General features: G+C 43.3%; 1 protein-coding gene across 6 annotated transcripts in view; it reads right to left on the bottom strand.

Moving 5' to 3' along the window:
• Positions 1-22,670, bottom strand: part of FYN (FYN proto-oncogene, Src family tyrosine kinase) — a 208,910-nt gene that overhangs the window by 81,360 nt on the left and 104,880 nt on the right. Inside the window, exon 1 of one of the 6 annotated variants that reach the window (XM_044244349.1) lies at positions 15,235-15,389. The exons of the other annotated variants lie outside the window; for them this stretch is intronic. The gene's annotated coding sequence lies outside the window, so the exon portion shown is untranslated. Of the gene's footprint in view, positions 1-15,234; positions 15,390-22,670 lie in introns of those variants that run through there. 6 annotated transcript variants of the gene reach the window in all.

Genomic DNA, 22,670 nt, shown 5'->3' with positions numbered 1-22,670 from the left:
GGGCCAAATACCTAACCCCTCATTTACTAATGTCTATAAAGATACGGCTCTTTTACTCCCAGTAAAATGCATGGAATTTTATTTATTACAGAAAAAAGAAGGTCTGCGAGATCTAGTAGAACAAACTCTGGATCTCAAAGCCAACAAGCTGTCTCTACGGACAGCTTCTGAGTGAGCTAGGGCTCTAACGCAAGGCGCGAGATCGGACTGTGCCGTATTAGGTATGAGCAAGCTGTCTTTTCATTCCCTACTCTCGCCCCTCATGAACAGTTTGGAAAAGAGCCATCTTGCCTTCCCCAGAGGAATGATGCTGCTGCAGCTGCAAATGCAGTTTCTGAGCCGTTATTCCACGGTTAAATGTTTCCTTTTAAATATGAGACCGGCCTAGCAGAAAGAGCAGTCTTGTGTCCCCCTCCCCCTCCCTCCCTTCCTCCCCCGCCGCCTCCCCAGCCTTACACACACTCACACACACATAGAACATGGGACAAAGCTCCATCTCTGCATTAGCACCCACACCTGTGTCCCAGCGAGGATTTAAGAAAAAGACATTCCCTAATTTCTATCCAAATGGACGTTTATTCCGTAAGTTGCAAATCTATTTTGGCAGTGTGTGGTCGCTGTTGATTCAGTTTGCACAGTGGCCTTCAGCCGGGGTTAGTTCATGCAGAAGACAAAAGAATAGCTACTTGGCAGATGATACTCTTCAGGCCGTAGGGAGGGCACTCAGCTGGAAAGATCTGTTTTCATTGGAGATCGGAAGTGCTTTTCCAGCAATTATTTGATCTTTCCTGGGAACTCGTACTTTTGAAAATCTCCCAGCCTAGTAGGAGCACACGGACTTCTATTCTGGTCTCAGCATTATCACTAACCAGACGTGTGACTCTAGGCAAATCACCTGGCCTTTACTTCACCTCAGTTTTCTCATTTGCTTGCTGGAATAATTACCCCTTCTCTGCTTAATTCATATGGTTTTTGTGAAGATAAAACCAGGTGTTGTATGCGAAGGTATTTGGAAAACATAAAAAGGCAAGTTTATTGTTAGGTGGAATTTGTATAAGGTTTTTCATTTCATCCCTGCCCTGGTTTACATGACATTGGTATGTTCTGGTTTTCTTTCTGAGAACTAGGTAGGAATTCCCTCGTGCAGAGGAGAGGTAGATAGTGCAACTCAGGCAGAGAACAGGATCAGATCCTTGTTACCTCTCGGAAACAGAAAGTAAAAAACCAGGAGCAGAACACTGTAAATCATCCTAGAAAGTCTGCTTTTGCTAGGTTTACTAGGACCACAACATTCTGGTCCTTATCTGCCGCCTCTCCAGAGGTCCATACAGAGAAGGCTACTGCTGCAGCGCTGAATGAAGGAAGGAATGAATCCAAACACCCAGCCACCCATCTTTTATAGACCAAAATTATATCAAGCAGTATGCATAAAATACAAGATGCAAAACGCTGTCCCCCTTGCTGAAGAGAGACCAGCCAGCCAGAGGCAGACACACAAAGAATTTGTCCTGCCACAGTGTGGTCAAATGTGCCCTCCAGAGAAACATGTGCTCTGGGAGCCTGAACATGCGGGTCATTCCTTCCCCAAGGAGGCTGGGACATGTTCTCAGAGCTCAGATAGCTGAGCTGGGCCCGCAGGAAGAACTGGCGAGGACAGGACAGGCGAAGTGCTCTCCAGCTCTTAAAGGCACAGATTCTGGGAGGAGCATTCCAGAGAGCATCCTTGTTTGGTGTGATGAAAGCCAGGAGTGGAGATGGGCAACTAGAAAGTTGGGCAGGGGCCTAAACGTGAAAGCAGGAGCAGGCCATCCAAGCTTCTGAGCAAGAATTACAGAATAGATTGGTATTTCAGAAAGATTACTTAACAGCAGGGAGGACAGAATGGAGGGAGCAGGTTGGGGGTAGGAAACAGATTTAAAATCTAACGTAAACATCTACATTTCACAACACTGGACACTTTACAGCAAGTATGGTGTAACAGCGTTCCTCCAAATTCTAAATGAATACAGCCAATCACAAAGGTGATTAGGGAGGTGAATAGTCAATGCCTTCCAGAAACTATTCCCCAAGCAATAAATTTCCCTCGCACAATTTAGAAAACACTGATTTCCCACATAATCTGAAAAAATGTTTGTGAAAAGGCAGTCACTCTGATTCTGAAATGTGGCGAAGGAGCAGAGCGAGAGAGAGAAGAGATTCTCAAGCAGACACCATGCTCAGTGCAGAGCCCAAGGCAGGGCTCCATCTCACGACCCTGGGATCACAACCTGAGCCGAAACCAAGAGCTGGATGCTTAATGGGCTGTACCACCAGACAGCCCCACTTTCTTTCTAGTGTTAGCATAACTCACATACAATACAACATAGAGATCTTAAGTGCACAGTTCAATGCGCCCTAACAAATGTACCTGTGTAACCCAAAACCCCTCTCAAGAGAGAGAACATTTTCATCACCCTAAAAAGATCCATCAGGGCCCCTTGCCATCACCCCCATGCAAAACAATCACAGTTGTGACTTCTACCGCATAGATGAGTTTTGTTTGGCCTAGAACGTCATATAAATGCAGTCCTAGAGTGAGCACCTTTTCTATTACTTATTTTTGATATTTACCCACAATAAAATGTCTTTCGCTAGTTTATTAATGTTGGGCAGTATAGCAGTTTTTACTGCTTCATTCATTACAGTACTTTTTATCACCGAGCGGTACTCCATGGTCTGAACAGACCACTATTTGGCATGTTTTCAACAGCCTTCTCTTCGGCTGGAGTGTCCAAGTGCCTAACCAAGGCAAAGCAAACAAGAAAGGCGCGGTGTGCAAGGTCAGGTGAAGTGGCTGACTGTTTTCTGTGTGTTTGGGGCCCAACCTCCTGAGTCAGCTCGGTCTTCAGGACCCCTAACAGCAACAGCGGCTAAAACCTTGGGTGAACCAAGGAAATGAAGAGAGAGAGTACCCTTTATATCTTCTTAATGCTCTATGTTTGGATCACAGAAGCAGATGAAAAACGGCCCCCGAAAGGGAGGAGCCAACTTACTGAGAATCAGGTACTTGGGATGAACCGTTAGACCAAAGATTTAGGTAACAAAAGCCTTCTTTAAGACCTTAAAGTGTGTCTATGGAGTCCTGCACGTAGCCTAGGGTTCTAGGTTGTTCCTACAAGTGGCACTTCCGTAAGGGGACTGAGGGAGTTTAGCAGAGAAAGGGAGTGATTCAGAAATACTCGCAGGATTCCCAGTTTCCGATGAGAGAAGGGCACCCAGGAGTGCCGAGCAGCTGTGAGGCAAGGTCACTGCGTTCAACCAGGAGATGATACCTGGAGGCTTCGAGGAGAGCCGATGAGCTCCTGCCAAGAGGGGTACTGGGCAGCACAGACAAGAGTCCTTACTCTGTGGAACTGTGTAAAGAAGCATCACAAAGGATCCAAATGGCTTCCAAAATGCTTATTCAGGCTTCCCCTGTACATCTGTCACAGCTCACTATGAAATCAAATCTGAATACCGTTCTGATGACTTGAAACACACCATTTGGGTCAGCTCCTCCCCCCGTCGCTAAACAATGCCTGTCCTTTGAAATGAACTAGTCATTTTGGCTCCCATATTCCCATCATCACCAAAAGTGATGCTGGTTACAATCATGCTAAAGGCACATTGGAAACATAAAGCTCTCAGATGTGGGTAGAGCCTGGTTTGGGTCCAAAAATCATGCGGATAATGTCCTACGAAAAGCTGGCAGGCTCCCTCTTCATTCTTCAGACTAGACACACCGATTTGCTTTCTCTTTTGCTCAACTGTTTTTTTCGAAGCCCTTGCAAAGTAAATAATAACAGCTCTCATTTTTGTGGAGCCTTAAATATGTGCCGGTCACTGGGCTTTGCCCATCATTCTTACAGGCCCTTGAGGTAGGAGCTGTTCCTCCTCCTCCTTCAATGATGAGGAAATGAAGAGCTAGCCACGGCTCTTCCCGTCGTCATTCCCATTCCGTGCTGCCTTTGCTCGGCCGCTGGGTGGTGGGGGCTGGGAGACATAAGAGATGATGCTGAACAAACAGAAAGCAAAATGACCCTCTTCTCTGGTCTCCCCTCCTTACATATTTTAATGTTCAGTTTTGTAATTAGGTCAAAGTGAGAGATATCACTGTGGAGAGTGACAGCTCAAGTTTAACCATTAATTTCTTAGAAGACCGTTAATTAGACTGACAGAATTCATACTCTTTCTGAGAGCAGTTACAGCACAAGACATCTCATAAATAAAGGCCATTTAGAACATTATCCACAGGAAGCAGCTGCAGCTGGCAAGGGAACTTCTGACATTAAGGAAATGCAGAACTTCATGGAATTAGAGGAAGGCAGGAGTCATATATCACAGGGTAACACTATCTTAGCAAGAGCTGGACCATGTTTTCAATAGATACACTCGTTTTACAGCAGTTTGTGTTTGCTTCCTTCTCTTGGGTTTTCAGGAGACAAGCTTGGCATGTTAAGAGCAAAAATTCAAAAGAAATGTGAACTAGACTCAGGGGTATTTACAATTTCAAAGGCTATGAGCCTGTGGTATGGTGCAAAACTTGGGGCTGTTTCGCAGTACAGACCTGTGCGGTCCAAAATGGTACATGCTCTCTAACCGCATGTGGTTGTGATTTAAGTGCGAAGTATATTAGCCAGATTTCAGACTTAATGGGAAGAAAAGTATGTAAAGTCAGTAAATGATAAATTTTGAAATACTGACTGCATGTTAAAATTATAATATTTGGGACATGTCATCCTAAATAAAATATATTATTACAATTACTTTCAGGAGTTTCTTTTTACTTTTTCATCACGGCTTCTAGAAAATGTAAAATGACCCATGTTGTCTGCATTTGTGTTTTGCATTGTAAGTCTATGGACAGCACTGGTAACATACTCAGTAACTGAAGAGTATTTGATGAAAAGTGGTCAACCATCTGCAGTGAAATATGTTCCCTAACAGGTGAATGGAGTAATTTAAAAAGTAAACATGCACACTGCTCTTCTGCTCTGACCCACTGGAGACCTCAGGTAAACCACTCATTGTTCCTGGGTCTAGTCTCTGCAATGGTTGAGTCACATAATCTTTTATTTATTTATTTATTTGTTTATTTGATATGTGGAGAGCTGGGGAGAGGCGGAAGGAGAAGGAGAGAATATAATATCATAAGCAGGCTCCGTGCCCAGGGCCAGAGCCTGGTGCGGAGTCCGATGTGAGGCTCGATCTCCTGACCCTGAGGACGGATGCTTAACTGCCTGAGCCACCCAGCGCCCCTGACCCAGATAATCTTGAACATTTCTTCTAGCGCTCACATTTTAAGTTTGTGCCGGTTCCTAAGGGTTGTTCGCTCGCGGGTGATGTGAATAATAATAAAAAATATTTGCAGCTCCAATATTGCCTGCTGATCTTTCTCAAGCAACACAAACTTCGACTGTCTTTCTGGAGCAACAGCTAAAATTTAATGGCAATAATAATCATTTTTTAAAAAAAAGATTTTATTTATTTATTTGACAGAGAGGCAGGGAGAGAGGGAACACAAGCTGGGGGAGTGGGAAAGGGAGAAGCAGACTTCCCGCAAAGCAGGAGGCTAGATGTGAGGCTTGATCCCAGGACCCTGGTCTCATGACCTGAGCCAAAGGGAGACGCTTAATGACTGAGCCACCCAGGCGCCCCAATAATCATGTTTCTAATAGACAGACTGGGCTCCCTGAAAGGAGGGACAGTGCCATTTGCCAGTGCACCTGAATAAGTGGGTTTTATATGGTAAGATTATATTTCTTTTTTCTTTTTTAAGATTTTATTTATTTATTTGACAGAGAGAGATCACAAGTAGGCAGAGAGGCAGGCAGAGAGAGAGGAAGGGAAGCAGGCTCCCTCCTGAGCAGAGAGCCCGATGCAGGGCTCGATCCCAGGATACCCTGGGATCATGACCTGAGCCAGAAGCAGAAGCTTTAACCCACGGAGCCACCCAGGCGCCCCAAGACTATATTTCTAAATGGAAAAACTTAAGAGCGCCTTAACCCAGCAGATGCTTACTGAAAGGTGAGCCCAAGATGTTATAAAATATCCCAGGAGAGGGCAAAGAGAACTGGTTATTCTTTTAGTTCAGATTCTGCCCTATTTCTTTTTATTTTCAAAGCATCAAATAATTTGCTGTTCTGTATCTCTCAGGCAAATTACACACTTTTTAGATGAGTCCAGAGTTTTTCCTTAAAAAGGTAAAAGATTTCAATTATCTAAATGATAACTCAATTGTAACTAATAGGGTAAAGTTGCAGCGCAAGCAAGATAGATAGCATTCATGACCCTGTGAAATATTTTGAGCAAATGTATGCTTAAAATCTATGTGTGGAAACAAATTCGGAATTAAGAAATTGTAGGAATAAAGGCCTGCAATGTGTAGGGTTGGAAATCTTGCTCACTATGAAGACCTCCAGAAATATTGCATGAGCTCCCCTGGAAAGAATTCTAGAATTTACATCCCATTTCTCTTTGTGTCCTGTTATATCTAATTAAAATCTGACACCTTGAACTTCTGAACATGGAGTGACAGTGTGTTTAACTGTCACTAAGATACTTGCCCATTTTGAAGTAGTCCCTGCGTTTATTTACATGGTTCCAGATTCCTTCAGTGGTGACTTTTGGCAGCATGACATTAACGTCACTAATACTGATAAATCTTGCCTGTACCAGAGTAACTCAAGAGATACCGGAAAAGGAATGTTAGACAGGCAGGCTCTTTCCCTTTCTTCATCTCTTTTCTTCCTTCCTTCCTTTTTTTTTTTTTTGGTCTATCCATAATCATGCCGCTATGATTCATGTCTTTTTTTTTTTTTTAACTAACATTGAAGGCAAATTGGAAAATTTGACTGAATTGCTGAAATAAATGGCTTGGGCTTCAGCCCTCCAGACTTTAGGGGAACTTATTTTAAAAAGCAAGAAAGAGGCTCCGACATCACAGAACAACAAAAGGACACATTGGCCACCTTCACTTTTGAAACTGGTGGAGTGGGAGTTGGTCAACCCATGAATGAGAGCAAGTCCTGGTGCGTCTATTGTGCAAGATAACAATTTGACTTGAAAACGGAAAAAATGACCCCGCATTTCTTTCCCTTTGCCATTATCTACAGAAGCACATTTGAAAAAACACGAAGAGAAGCAGATTAAAAGGAATAGCTTCTGGCTGGCTTTTCCTCAGCATTTTATACTTTCATTCCTTTGTTCTTTCCTCTTTCAACCTCATTCCCAATTATTGCAGTGTTCTGGAGGCACTGGGGACAGGACGTCTGGGAAACATAACACATATTAGTCCATCTGCTTTCTCTGTGAGTTCTTTTCAGCATCTTCCCGTGGCAACAGGAAGGATGTGGGCTCCCTTTCAGATTCAAATGAAGCTAATCAGCCCTAGCTCAGGTTGACAACATCAAGCTTTTGTTACAGGGTAGCCTGAGAAAGCCAGAACCACCTCCCTCATAGGGTAACCATTTCATCCCTGGGCTTAAGTTCTTATTTTTGACATTGGATTCCTAGGCCACTCCTTCCCCCAAAAACTGCTGACGCAGTATGACTCAAGTGCATTCTTCCATTAAGAGAATTCTGATTTGTGCAGTTGGAAAGACCAAAGTTTCCAATGTATTTGAAGATGTTTTAAGTTGTGTGGCAAAAGGTTTTCAAAGTGGCAGTGTCTCCTTCTTTCATATTATTTATGAAAAATGTGGTAAGAAAAGCCCACCATGCCTTTCCCCCAAGTATATACTTCTACATGTGCTAAAACAAGAGGTATTACAATCAAATATGGAACTTTGGGTCTAATTCTTAAAATTGGATGTTTTATGACTAATACTTACACAGAAAGATCAAAGCAAAACCATGGAAGAGAATGTGGTACAGTGTTGGATGAATACCTTATTGTTGAATTTGGGAACTGACTCTATCATCAATTCTATTACCCAAAACTTTGTGATCTTGACAAGTTATTTATCTCCCTTGAATCTCAACACCATCATCTACCGTCCATCTAGTCATCTGTCCAACACTATGTCCCATTTACTAGGTGCCTGGCCCTTTGTGAGCTAAACAGGTGAATAAGCCACTGTCCCAGCCCTAGAGCAACTTTTGATAAAACAAGGAGAGAAACAATTCTACACAACTGTTACTTGGTAGTTACACAGCGCTAACAGGAGCTAAGAAGAAGAAGAAATCCCTTTCAGTGGAGGATCAGTCAAGACTTCATCAAGGAGAAGCATTTATTTTATTGCTTGAGAGAGGAGCAAGATTTCTAAATGCAGAAGTTGATTGGAATATTCTCCACCTCAGGAACATTGGTAGCAAAGATGGCACCAGGGAGTCCGGGAGGCAGGGGAGACTTTTAGGGAACAGTCATGACCCCACTCAGTGGTGTAAGTCTGAGGAATGGGGAGGTGGCTCTGAGCAGACTATCAGCCAAGGGAGCAGTATGGACCTAGTTTGGAGTGTGGAAGGGATGCCCTAAAGAGCTCTGAGCGAGTGACTTGGTCTGTTATCTCTATGCAGAATGGCTCAGCCAAGGGAGAACCCAGAAGAGGGGCACACAGCTAAGAAGGAGTTTGGTAGACCAAGCCAATATTAATTAATCTAGATGTAGGACGTGATGGGGAGGGTTTGGTAGAGGGACATGCAGGGTTGTTGACTGGTGGAATGGTACTGGGGAACTTGGTTTATCTCTAACATTCTAGCTGACACATTCTAGTACTTAATAGTTCAGCACATGTGAGGAAAATTGTTGAACCAAATGCCCACAAAACGAGTAAAAACAGCTTTGGATAAAGTTCAGTCCCACTTCCATATTTGAAATCTCAAACATTAATTGGTTTTATTAAATAGATTGGTCTTACGGAAAAAGTATCACAGAGTGCTAGATGAAAAAAGCCCAGTTTGGATCATCCCATGAAAGTGTTTCAGTGTTTGGTCTGATCCCTCATACAGGATAGGGATGGTTAGCCCATTTTCTATTTTAAAAGGAACCAGAGAAATGTGGTTCTTTGTGGACTTTAGCAGTGGATCATCCAAAAAAGCTTCTCACTTCCCTTGGGAGACAGGAAAATGTGGGCTGGATACCAAGGCAATGAAGGGAATAGTAATATTTAAATGGAGCTGATCAATGAGTTCGGGTCCTCTCAGAAGGTAGACTCCAAAGGACACAGAACAGGGCTCTGAGCCCTTCAACAACTCTGCCAACATCTTAGAGGAAGATACGGAAAAATTACCTGATAAAATACTCATATGAGTTTGGAGGGACAGGAAATGTTAGGTGACATATCTTGCTAGGCCAGGGTAATAGGGCCAGAACTGAGATGATAAAATTAGTGAAGGAAAATGTGAGGGCCTGAAGAAAAGATGTTGCATAACTACAGGAAGGTGGGCGTGTGGTTTGAGCAGCAGCACGTGTGAACAAGATTTGGGGGTTGCTAGCTGAGTAATTTCAGTTTGAGTCAATTGTTTGACATGGCACAGGAAAGTCAGTGTGATCTAATGCCGTGCCTAATGAAACATAGCGTTAGGTTTGGCCTCACTTAAGAGAAGGTTTCAGAAACAGAAAGACAGGAACTTTTATTCTATAAATGTGTTGAGTAAAGTTACTTAACAAACCTAGCTTGACTTAACCAAGAGAAGAAGTTTTGCTGGTTATCATGAGGGTCCTCCCCTCAGTCAGGCTGAGTTAAGGAGGTTAACAGATCACAAGGAAGGAGCTGTCACACTAGAGGCTGAACTGACCCATTCTTAGCAAATCTGAACTCTTGAGTCTTTCAATTGCAACAATAATGAAATTTTAGGCACCAAGAGACAGACACCATTTCAAAGGGCAATGGTGTCCCTCTCTTCCTCTTCAAGTAAATGCTAAGCATTGTATCAAGTAATGAAGATATTGTGCATCTGTTTGAAGGTGGGACTCTTTAACTGTCTGAATAGTTCTGGGCACCAAGTTGGGGTTTGCTTTCCCTGATGGTTGGAGAGGATCATAAGGGAAAGGGGGTAGAATGCCCATGATTTATAGCCAACTCCCTGCAAGCACAATAGGGTACTATTTCCACGATGGGAAGAGATCTTCTGACACCTCTTACTATTCCCTCAGTGTATAAGTTGTGAATTCTAAAATTTCCAAATAGAACACTTACTTTATGTCAGCAAATCGGCATAATTTCTAAACAAAGTTGGAACTTTTTTTTTAATATATAAAAGGAAATCTGTTGCTGTGTATTGTTTCCCTTCCTCCTGTAGTTGCTGCTGATCTTCGGGGCACGGACTGCATGGATCTTGGTGTACAGTTTAGAACAAGAGACAAGAGCCATAAATCTCTCATCTCAACTATTTCTCTTGGGAGAGAGAAATTCCTATATGATGTGGTCAGTGGGTTTTAGCCTCAATATAGCATATTTTTCTGAGGGGCTTCCCTAGTCATTATCAAATAAGATATTGTCAAAACATATATATATGTATATATATATATATATAGAGAGAGAGAGAGATACACACACTTACACATATGTGTGTGTGTACAGTTTGAAAGTCTCTCAAACCATGAGTATATAGAATCTAGAACTTGTCCAGAAAATAAGAGATATTGAAAAGACCTGAAATTATGTTGGGACAAACTAATACAAAAACTGAAAATTATTTGGCTCTAAGCAAAAGAAGATGTTTAAGCTGTCTTAAAAAAAAAAAAAAAAAGAAACAAAAACTGATGGGTTGTTACACAGAAGAATACTTTCTTATGACTTGTTTTAATGATGAGAACTTCCCAAAGATTGTAGAGACTATGTGACACTGGAGATGTCCCGGCAGAATTTGGATCAACAGATACTGGTTGGACCAGACGAACTTTAAGGCTCCTTGAAGCACAGTAGCTCTTCTCTTTCCTCCTGAAAACGGCCCACAGTGTGAAATCTAAAAAGGTAATCTGAAGGTGGATGCCTTGAGGCCAGGGCTTCTGAGAAACCAGATTCATAGTTACTTAGAAGCTAAAGAAAGGAATCCATGTTCTGAGAGAAAGAGGACAGTACCAGCAAAGGACTCTTTGACACTCTTCCATGATTAAAGCAAATTATCAGAACTGTAAGGACAGAATGACAAACATAGTGGGAGATTTTAACAATACCTCTCTGAATGACTGGTGAATTAATAAGTCCGTAAAAGACTTGAACAACATGATTAAGAGGTTTCATCTAAGGGGTTTATTTTTAGAGTTCTATCTTATCAGCACCCATCAGTGAATATGGATTTAAAAAAAAACATTCATAGAATGTTTTTAAGAAATCGATCACACACTAGGCTATGAACCAAGTCTCAATAAATTTTGTGGAACTGGTTTCACATAGAAAACATTCTCTAACAACAACAGATTTTTAAAAGTTAGACTCCTAAACAAAATGGTTACTAAAAAACTCTCACTTGTTTGTGGATTTAAGATGACATGCCTAGTATCTCATGAATCAAAGAAGAAACAATTATGGTAATGACAACGTTCTTAAAATTGAGTGATGATGAAAATATTCCATAATACCACTGGGAAGATTCCACTAACAATGTAGTTAGAGGAAAATACTTAAATCTGATCCTAGGAAAGAAAAAAAAGATGGAAAATTAATGAGTAGCCAACTCAAGAGGTAAGAAAGTGAATGAGAGTAAATGCAAAGAAAGCGGAAGAAGGGATAAACGAAGGGTAGAAACTAATAAAATCAGTAAACAAATATATACTAGAGAAGATTAACAAAGAAAAAGCTGCTTATTTGAAAAGGTTGACAGGCTAATCACCAAAATCGATCAAGAAAAACACAGGGAGTACTCAAAATAATATTAGGAATAAAAGAGAGAATAAAACTATAGATACAGCAGAGATTAAAAAATAAGAGTGTACTATGAACAACTGTATGTCATTAAGTTTGAAAATTTCAGTGAGATGAAGAATTTCAGAAAATACGGTCCTATAACCACTGAAGAAACTGACATATCAGTTAAAAACTACTTGTCTCTCCCTCAAAGAAAACAAAACCAATACGCACTAGGTTCAGATGGTTTTAGAGAAAAAAAGATGCAAGTTTCAAAGATGGAGTCTGGAAAAGCACTAGTATAATCTTACTATCAACACCAGACAAGGGCAGAGGGGAAAAGGGAAAATTATAGGCCAATTTCAGATATTAATACAAATAAAAATCCTAAAAATATATTAGCAAATGAACCCAATAGTGCACTGAATATATCATGGCTAACTTGGATTTTTACCAATAATGCAAGGGTGATTTAACTTAAGCAAGTTGCTGACAGCAAGTTCCCCATTATCAGATTAAAGGAGAAAAAACCCCTTGATCTTATCAATGGATAAAGAAAAAGCACCGAGTAAAATTCAACACTTATTTGTGATTTTAAAAAACATAAACTCTTAGCAAACTAGGATCAGAAGGGAACTTTCTTAACCTAAAGTGTATTAACCAAATCCCAATGGTAAGCATCATGTTCAATGATGAAATGTTAGCTAGCAGCCTTCCCTTTAAAATTAAGAACAAGTCGAGGTGGCTCTCTCTCTACTCTACTGTACTGTGGGTCCTACGCAAAGTGGCAAAATAAGAGAGAGAGACAGAGAGAAATAAATAAATAAGTATTGGAAAGGGAGAACTAAAACTCATAATTATTTATGGATGTCACTGATTATATGGGCCAAAGAGAAATTGCAGGTAAACTATCAGAGTTGGCAAAATGCCTTAGCAAACTATTAGTTCAATATGAAAAATTCTGTTCCTACGCACCAGTAACAGTTAAAGTAATTTTTTTCAAAGAAATAGAACACTTATTTTTCTTGACCTTCGTTTCTTTTTCCCTTTTAAAGCTTTTATTTATTTACTTGAGAGAGTGTGCGAACACACACGTGCAGGAGCAGGCAGAGGGAGAGGGAGAAGCAGACTCCCTGCTGAGCAGGGACCCTGACGGGAGAGCTCAATCCCAGGACCCCGAGAGCATGACCTGAGTCGAAGGCAGCCGCTTAACCGACTGAGCCACCCAGGTGCCCCTTGACCTTCACTTCCTGCTCTTTGATGCGCACCTCATTCGGATAAGCATAGGACGATAAAAAAATTATTCAGAAAAACAAGTAACCAATTATATTGCAGAACTATGAGAAGCAGACAGCACAATTTCATGGAAGGCTTACAGGATTCCTTTCTATTCTATGGTTCCCACAGAAAAATTCCACTTGAAAAAAATGGGGCGTTGTAGATGGGGTTACCTTGAATTGTTGTGAATCACATGTGTTACTGGAAACGAAACACAAACAGGAAGTTCCAGGCCTCTGCAAATCAAACTCTGCCTCAAAGGAAAAATAAGGTTGCCACCTTCTCTTCCACACAGCTTACAATAAAGTGAGCAGGAACCAGCCCTTCAAATAGCATCCCGCGTCGGGAAGGAGACAGTTGTCTCGAAGAGAGAGGTGCGGGCAAGAGGTAGGTAGAGGGAGAGAGTTAAGAAGTTCTTCATCTACATGAAGGTAATATCGAGGGTTACTTAAAAAAATTTTTTTAAACTGAAATTTCACTATATCAAGCACAGGGTATTTAAATTCTAAGGACTATCTGCTTCAACTGAGACCCCTAAACTTATTCTACATTTGGGTATATCCATCAGCAGGGGGCTTGGTCTGCTTGTGTTTTCAATCCTCTCAGAGCAGTATACTACGGCACAAACAATGTTTCTCCACTCAGGGGTTGATTATCATTTCGATAAAGTAACAACAAAAATGAGATAAAACTTCCTGAAGAACTTTTATGTTCACTTGGGTCTGACTGGGCAAGTCACTCAATAAAAACAAGGTTATCTAGAAATACTATAGTATGATGTTGTTTTTTTAAATGGTTAAAACCTAAATCACTGGAAACAGCCCAAATAAGCAAAAAAGAGGCTGTTTTCCTACCTGATTAGATAAACTATGGCACATTCTTATGGTGGGATAGGAGATAGCCCTGGAGTCATACTCTAAAATAACCTTACTGGCACACAAAAGTATTCATGGCATATTGCCAAGTTGTAAAAATAAGATCTAAAACATTAAGTGCAATCACTTCTAAAAAGTTCCAAGTTTGGACATTGAACAAAAATACTAGCAACGTGTATGATTATTTCTGAGTGATGGAATTAATAGTGACTTTTGTTTTGTCCTTTGTGCTTTCCTGTATTTTCTAAGTACTCTACACTGAGGGTGTGTATTAATGTGGATATTATTTTTAAAAACTCACCCTAATGACACTTGTGACAACATGGATGGACATTATGCGAAGTGAAATATGCCAGACACAGAAACAACAAATACCATATGATTTCACTTGTATGTGGAATATAAAAATAAAACAAAACAAAAAAATGAACGAATGTATAAAGAATAAGAAACAGATCCATAAATACAGAGAACAAACTGGTGGGTGCCAGAGGGGAGAGGGGGGGATGGACAAGATAGGTGAAGGGGAGTGAGAGGTACAGGCTTTCAGAAAGGGAGTGAATAAGCCACGGGGATGAAAGGTACCGCACAGGGAATACAGTCAGTGGGACTGTAATAGCATTGTACGGGGACAGGTACTTGTGATGTACAGAGAAGCTGAATCACACTATTTTGTATACCTGAAACTGTGTAACATTGTGTGTCAACTACATTTTGATAATTAATAAACAAATAAATAAAATTCTCCATAATAAAGGACCTAGAGTTCTGCAGCACAAACTTCTGGAGCTCTCCGAAAACACTCAAACTTAGCACAGCTTCGTGGCAGCCAAAACAACCAACAGAAACAGTGTCTCCTCACAGTCGCACTGGAGGATCTTTTCTTACTCTTGTTCCACCACCTGAGTGGTGGTAGTTGGGCTGCAGTGTTTCAGGGCCCCCAGGAGACACTGAAAAGGCTCAGTGCCCATCCCAAGGAGGGGTGTGCTTCCCTCAGCGCAGAGCTCAGCATCTGCGGCTGCAGGACACTAATGAGAATTCGGGGCACGGACAACCGTTCCACTTAACCACACTTCACTGTTGCTTTCCTGCTCAGCACTCTCCTCAGCTCTCCAGCTCGGCTTGCAAGCCTTCCGCAGTAGGGACCCCCACGCCTTCCACCGATCTCCCATGGTCCCCGCACAATCTCCACCCAGGATGGTGCGTGTCTCCACGCTCCCGTCCCTTGCAGTTCCCACACCTCATTCACGTGCCAGGCCCCAAGCTGATCTTACCCTCCAGAAGCCTTCCTTTTAGCTCCTCTGGCTCTCATGGATCTCCCGGTCTCTCAGCTCCTTGGCTTATCCCCCACACTTGATCATGTGGGGGTGGGACAGTCGCATTGATTCACTGTTTCCTGCGCACGGCAGGGTGGGCCAAGTCCCAACCAAGTCCCGACAATCAAGGGAGAACCCTGATTCTCCCCCTTGCCTTCTCCCAGCTCTCAGCATGGGGCTGCGACCCGGTAGGCTCTCCCTTCCAGTCTGTCTGTCTGCCTGCTTCTTTCCCTCTGTCTGCTTGTCCTGTGCTACAGAGCAGAGCACGACATCTTCCTGCTCATTCTTCTAAGCTTCTACCTATAGGTTTCCTCTGATGTCTTTGGCTCTTGTTTAGCTGCACTAATGGATGGCAAGTCACTAACGCAGACGATTCACGACGGTGCCTGGTCCTCTTGACTTCTCACACCCAGGCACCCCCGGGGTGCTGCACGCGTTGAGGACTAGGTCTCTTTCGGTTCCTCCCTCGCTCTTCTCCTTGCTTTTCAGAACTTTAATGCGTTACATTACCCAGTCATCTCTTTGCCACTCATTCAACACCGCGTTCCTGAGTGCCTGCTGTGTGCGGGGCACTATTGCTTAAACTCACATTTGGCGGTCTGTTTCCTCTACTAGATGGGAAGCTCCCTGGTGGAAAATGTTACCTGTTACAATTATTTAAATGTCTAGACAATCTAGCAGTGTGCTGATAAAGTGTTTACAAAAAAAAATTATATATATATATATATTTTAAGATTTTATTTAGTTATTTGACAGAGAGCGAGGACAAGCAGAGGGAGAAGGAGAAGCAGACTCCCCACCAAGCAGGGATCCTGACCTGGGGCTCGATCTCTGGACCCTGGGATCATGACTTGAGCAGAAGGCAGACCCTTAGCCAACTGAGCCACCCAGGAGCCCAAGGGTTTGGAAAATATTAAACAGAAACTAGAAAGAGTAAAGGAATGAAGCAGAAGGCTATAGTTTCATTCTATAACTCTCCACTTTGTGGTTTGACTGCAGAGATGGTGTAAAGACAAGGAAAAACTCCCACTCTAGCAGAATGAGAAGAGCCTTTGCCTCTTCCTGAGTTTAAAGCAGACAAAACGGGACAATGATGTAGGTGAAGGCACCCTTTAGATGGCAGAATGCGTTACAAATACGAAGCACCATTGTCATCATGATACACGTTATCTATACCTGGATGTGGGAAGTTTGATCCCAAACCATAAGCAACGAAGTCACCCCATTTCGCAACTTCCTGCAACCAGCAGCAGAACACAGCCTGAAAAGAAAGCTGATAGCCTGACAGAGCCCAAATGAAAGAAAAAATGAGCAAGAACAGCCACAAACCCAGAGAAAGAACAAACCCCACTGCTGGGAGCAAGAAAACCTCTAATTGCCTCCACACCCCTGCTTACTTCCATCTGCTCCCGGTTAAGCCCAACGACAGGGCTCCCTGCAGCTGCGGAGAAGAAAGTCAAGGCGTTCAGAGTGTCTGGATGGCTGCAGCAGGCAGAAGCCCACAATACGGACGGAAGATCCACAAGCAAGGCTAAACAGCAAAGCGGACAACAGATTCGATGTTTGTCATGCAAAACTGAGCAAACAACCTCTTAGAGAACACGCGAAATGATAATGGAGATCATTGTTGGGAGGAGGGCAGCAGTAACACGCGTGGGCAGGAATGCTGCAGTGGCGTGGCGGAAGCAGCCTGGGGCAGGGAGTCGGAAGGGGCCTGGGCTGCAATAGGTTTCCTATGCAGAAGGGACCAGAAGTGCAGGCACCCACACTCCTTCGTGTGCTGTAACTCAGCCTTGACAAAACTCCCCAGTGGTTATCTCAGTTTTAAAAAATAATAACCTTTGGATTTTGGTGTCATTTTGATCATTTCTCCCCTGCTGTCCCTACCTCAAGCTCACCAGTCCCAGTTCTCAATGTTTCTGGGCTGCCCCATGCTCAGGAATTTCCCCTGTACCCCCACAGTCTGAAGGATCCCCCTAAGGAGCAAATGTGGTGTAAAGTCGCAGCATCTTGGAGAACAGACCATTTTTAGATAACGAGATGGAGGTGTACAGATGCAAAAAGACGTGGTCATACCACCAGCTAGTGGCAGGTATATGAGCCCTCCTCTCATACCTTACAACATATCACACACGGGAGAAAAGGAAAACCAATGCTTAGTGACATTAGCTATTCATAGTGACACTATGTTAGGTGGCTTCACATACTTTTATCTGAGCTCCGACATTACAATAATCCTATGAGCTGGGCTCAAAGAACTTAGGCACTTTTCCTCAAGTCTTAACGGCTAGGAATGGGAGAAGCTGGGGGGTCCGCATCCAGTGTGATTACAAAGCCTGTTCTTCCTTCTAGCCAGGACTGCCTAAGCATTTCAGGGTAAAGGAAGCTGAGGAACTAGTTAACTTAAGGGACAGGTACCTTTTGAGAGCTTTAATTTCTGTTCAGGGCAGAGTGAAAGGAGAATAGTATAAGGGTATGAACATCAGGGTCACATGGGCCCCAAGATTCAATCAGAGTTTTGGAAATCAGTGGGAAAGGTAGTTACTAGAAACTTCTTGGTTTCCTTGTGTAACTATAGTTTTGCAATTTGTGGGGACCCTGGAGGATTCTGGTGGTGGCTTTTCTATCTCTGAGCAGCTTCCTCCTGCAGAGCAGGCTAAAGCTAGAAGGGCAGGTTGGGTAATTCCAATGTCAACCACGCTTGGGCCACTGGGACACACAGGGTTCTCTACAGGACAACCTGGGGCCTGCTGGCTATACCTTCAGCAATGAAACACCCTCGGGAATCCCTTGAACAGAGTATCTTTGCCTCCAACCATTGCTCCCAACATAGCACAGGTTGCTCAGCAGTTCCTGGCCAGGCCAAGTCAAGGTAGGGCCTGTGTTACACAATGGAATGCTGTGGGCTGCTCTATTTCTGATGTAGTATAAAAGAAATGGATTATGTCTTCCCATGAGAAGGAAAGGCTTCAACATGCAGGTTGAATATACATAAAATGTTCCTTTGGGTAAATGATGGAATCCCACCCAAGGGCCAGAACTGGAAAAGAGGACCATCCGTCATTATATGGAGCTCTAGATTTCCATGAGCCGCAATGGGCGGGGGTGGGGGCATGGCTGGTGGCTCCTGAGCTGTCAGCTCACTGGCACCACCCCCGGGAGGCTCTGTTCCTGCAGGGGTTTTCAGAGTGCTCTCGGACCTCACCAGTCAATGTCAGTTAGGTACACCTCCAAGCGATTTCTATCCCTGGCCTGACATTTCTAAAATTAAAATTCAACCAAGTCTCTACTCTGTTTCTTTGAGAAGACATGAATAGGATGGGTAATAACTGAAAACAGCTTGTGTGTTTTGTCCACTGTTCGATGGGTAAGACAAAGTATGCTTCTGTTGGAATTCCCCTTCAACATTTTATTGTGAAAAACTGCAAATATATAGTTTCAATAGTTTTACATCATCTACCTAGTTCTAACATTAACATTATACTGTATTTGCTTTAGCGTACAGCTACCCGTCTCCCCAGACTGTAACACTTTCATATCTGCACATTTAGTAAGTTTATACTGAACATGCACCTAGCTTCTAACATTAACATTATACCATATTTGCTTTATCATATAGTGATCCCTCTACCCAAACTAAAACTTATCTATGCATTTTTTTTATGGCCCTTATTTTCCTAAGGTGTGGCTTGGGGGAAAAGCAACGGCTTTCGGACACGTCTTGCCGTGAACCCCTGCTCGAGCACTTACTAGCTGGGAGGCTGCACACGTTTGATTTCTTAGCGCTTCGGGTTCCACAGTTATAAAATGTGGGGAAAAAATGCCTTGGGGTATTGTGAGGACTAAATGCCATATGGTGGGGGAAACACCTGTAAGGACATGGAACCATGTTTTAGTTCAGAGACAACGCATGAGCAGGACACACGCCTGCGCGCTCTATCTTTTTTCTATGAAACAAAACTGCAGAGTCAAAAAACAGTAACAATAATCCAGGTACAGATGAAACAAGAATGGCAGAATGTGGGTAAATGTGGGAGCTCACTGAAGGATTCATGGGGGGGGGGGTTGGCCCATTAGGCTACACTGTTTACTTCCTATAAATTCAAAAATTTCCATAATAGAACAAAATATTTTTTTCAAAGATTTTATTCATTTATTTGAACAGACAGAGATCACAAGTAGGCAGAGAGAGAGGAAGGGAAACAGGCTCCCTGGCGAGCAGAGAGCCCGATGTGGGGCTCAATCCCAGGACCCTGGGATCATGACCTGAGCCGAGGGCAGAGGCCCTAACCCACTGAGCCACCCAGGTGCCCCAGAACAAAATATTTTAAAAAATGAACTCATCATTGGAATTTATCAGGAAAAAAAAAGGGGGGCATCCTATATTGGAAAAACTTAATAAGAAACCTCTGAGAAAGTAATGAGGAAATGATGACACGGCGGTTAATAGTACAGGTTTAGGGAGCCCCTGGGTCATCTCACTCTCACGGATGGGAGGAGAAGCAGAAGCAAAGGGCTTCGGGATTTTGTAGACGCTCCCCAGGTGACTTGGTTCACTAAGGGGTGAGAACCTTCGTCCTGGCAGAGAAGTGTGAAACCACACTTTCCAGCAGATTATTGGTGAGAATAAATACTTAGCATAATGCAACACTTGTGGCTCCAGCTAACCTGCAGGCAGATGATGGCTTGAGGAGCCTCTGATCTAGCAGAATAAGAACTATTTGTAACCCAGCAGCCTCCCTCTGTAAGTCAGGGTGTGTTAAGGAAGGACCCTACCAAGGGTCTAAACTGGTAGAGCTGAGGACTTCCTTAGCAGCTTTCAGAATCGGGGACCTGGAGAAATCTGGAGGAACCAAACAAAACACTTGTGGGCAGTGTTTAGCAGAGAAGTAAAAGGAAAGACTTCATTTCTTTCTTTTAAAACAAAAATGTCCCCCTCCTGTTCTCGTACCCTGATCCCTTCCCTTCCCTGCTGTGGGTCAATGTCTTTCCCCTTCACTGGCAGCCAGATGCCAGGAGGGGCTGCGAGGGCACTGCTCTGCTCAGGAGACGGTGTGTGGCAGCGGGGGGCTCTGAGGGGTGAAGGCAGCTCTATTGGGCCTGCCGGGCAGGGCTCCCACAGGTGAGCGACAAAGCCATCTGCTGCTCTGTGGGCTTTCTACATGACCGTGGCAAAGAAGCAAGCTAGTAACAGAGCACACAGGGGCATGCGTGCGCGCGCACACTCACTCAGAGGAGCTGGCAGTATTTTTATACGCATGTGTTATTGCCTGAATAGTGTCCCCCCAAAATTCATATACTGAAGCTCTAACCCCCACTATCACGATATTTGGAGACAGGTCTTTTAAGGAGGTAGTTAAGGCTCGATGAGGTCCTAGGCTAATAGGTCAGCCCTTGTGACAAGAGGAAGTGACATCAGGGCTGCATTGGTACAGAGAGGCCACGTGAGGACACGGTGGGAAGGTGGCCACCCGCAGGCCTCCTTGCAGACAAGAGAGGCTTGACCAGGGGAGGCCTCTCTGAGCACCTGTGCCCACAGAGAGACACAGTGTCGGATGAAGAGGGGATTTTTCCAGCTTGAGGGCCTGGGAAGAAAGGGCATTTAGGATGAGCCTCGCTCGTGGCAGACTCTAAGAGATGGGAAGAAAGCATCCTGGAGGAGGAGAGTGAGTGTCCGAGGCCCACTGAGGGCACAGAGGTGGCTTGCTTTGGTCGTGGGATGACTATTAAGTGTAAGGGCAGATGTGGTAGAAAGGTAGGTCAGACAGGAACGGTGAAGGGTCTTGAACATCAGGTTACGACCCTTCTTTCTCAGAGGCTAATGGGAACCCTGAAAAGTTTTTCAACAAGAGGATAACAAAAATTGATATATATGCTAACAAGGGCAGAGTAGAGAGGCTGGACATGGCATAAGCATTTAATAGTGCCAGGCATCACTTGAGCAGCACATGTTATCTCCCGTGATTCTCGACTCGCACTTCACAAAGTAGGAAGGCGAGGTTCACAGAGGTGAAGTGACTTGCCCAAGACCCCACAGCTCATCTGCAGTGGAGAGCTCAGATTTCAACCCTATGTCCAGCACCAAAGTGAATGCCCTGTCCACCCCACCGTTTATAACCCTAAACCCAGTTCCCATGGCTTCATCTACTTTCCCTGCAACCAGAATGGCTACTTAATGGAACACACACTGGAAGGCACATTTTGTTTAGGCTTCGGAAATGGGAAGAACAACAGCAAACACTTCCAATGCACAGGGCACCTCCGGAAATCTTATTCAGCTTTCTAAAAAAGGCAGTAAGGGAGCTAGTTCTCGTCCTCCCGTGTCACAACAAAAAGTTACAAATGTTCCTGTTATGCTCAGCGGTATCAAAGTAACCAATGATGGTAATTTGCATAGAAGCTGCAAAAATGTGTAGGGAGAGAATGTGACACCCTGCGCTGAGAATATTTTTTTCAATGCAGTGTCAACAGCTTCTCTCACATACTCTTTGCCCCCCAACTCCTGAAAGAGCAGCCAGTATCCAGGAAAACACAATGCTGTGTCCTGGATCTGCCGGAAGGACAGACTTGGTAAGGGATGCCATGATCATTTCTTTTTGGCTCAGTGGCTCATCCAAAAGCTTAGCTATATCGAACAGTGAAAAAGAATAAAAAACTAGGTTAGCAAGAAGAGTTAGCGTTCTTGAAATATAAAAGTCAAATCACACCGTGACACACACCATCAGGAACTACTTAAATATTCTTAAATGCACTCTCCTTCAAGGGCAAATATTTTTAGTGTTCAGGAAGCTACTTACAGAGGTAACTTGGGTGCTATTTTGAAAATTACACACTACTATTATTATCCCAAGACGCAGTGGTGTATAACAGTTTGTCGGGGGCGAGGCAAACTACTGAAGGAATCAATTCAGTTCAGCACACCTTACTGTGTGGCATGCCTACTGTGTCAGGCACTGGGACAAGATAGAGCAGGACAGACAAACTGGAGACTACGAAAGCTTGTGGAAATCACTTTAAAAACAACTGATGACATAATGACTTTTTAAAAAAATTAACTTTGGAACCAAATAACCAAATTTTGAGAGCCATTCCTTTGTAAAACAGGCATAATATTTTCCACTTCCTTGCCTAATCATGCCCCAGGACTCATGTTCTGTGGCTTCTCTGTGAAATTTTCCCAAGACTGCCTACCCCATTCTATCTTCAAGAAGACAGGGGGGTAGAGCTGGGAATGTGTGTGTGTGTGCACATGGGTGTGTATTTGTTGGGGGTCTTCTTTTCCTTTTTTGCTCTATAGACACACTCATATTACACTTTCCATTTTGCGTCCTCATTGGTGGATACTGGTCTCACCCATAAAACAAAACCCTTGTCAAAGTACTGGGTCTCAATGT

The sequence above is a fragment of the Neovison vison genome, chromosome 1, assembly GCF_020171115.1.
Source record: "Neovison vison isolate M4711 chromosome 1, ASM_NN_V1, whole genome shotgun sequence".
NCBI classification, from domain to species: domain Eukaryota; kingdom Metazoa; phylum Chordata; class Mammalia; order Carnivora; family Mustelidae; genus Neogale; species Neogale vison.
This window is presented reverse-complemented; position numbering and strand designations above follow the sequence as displayed.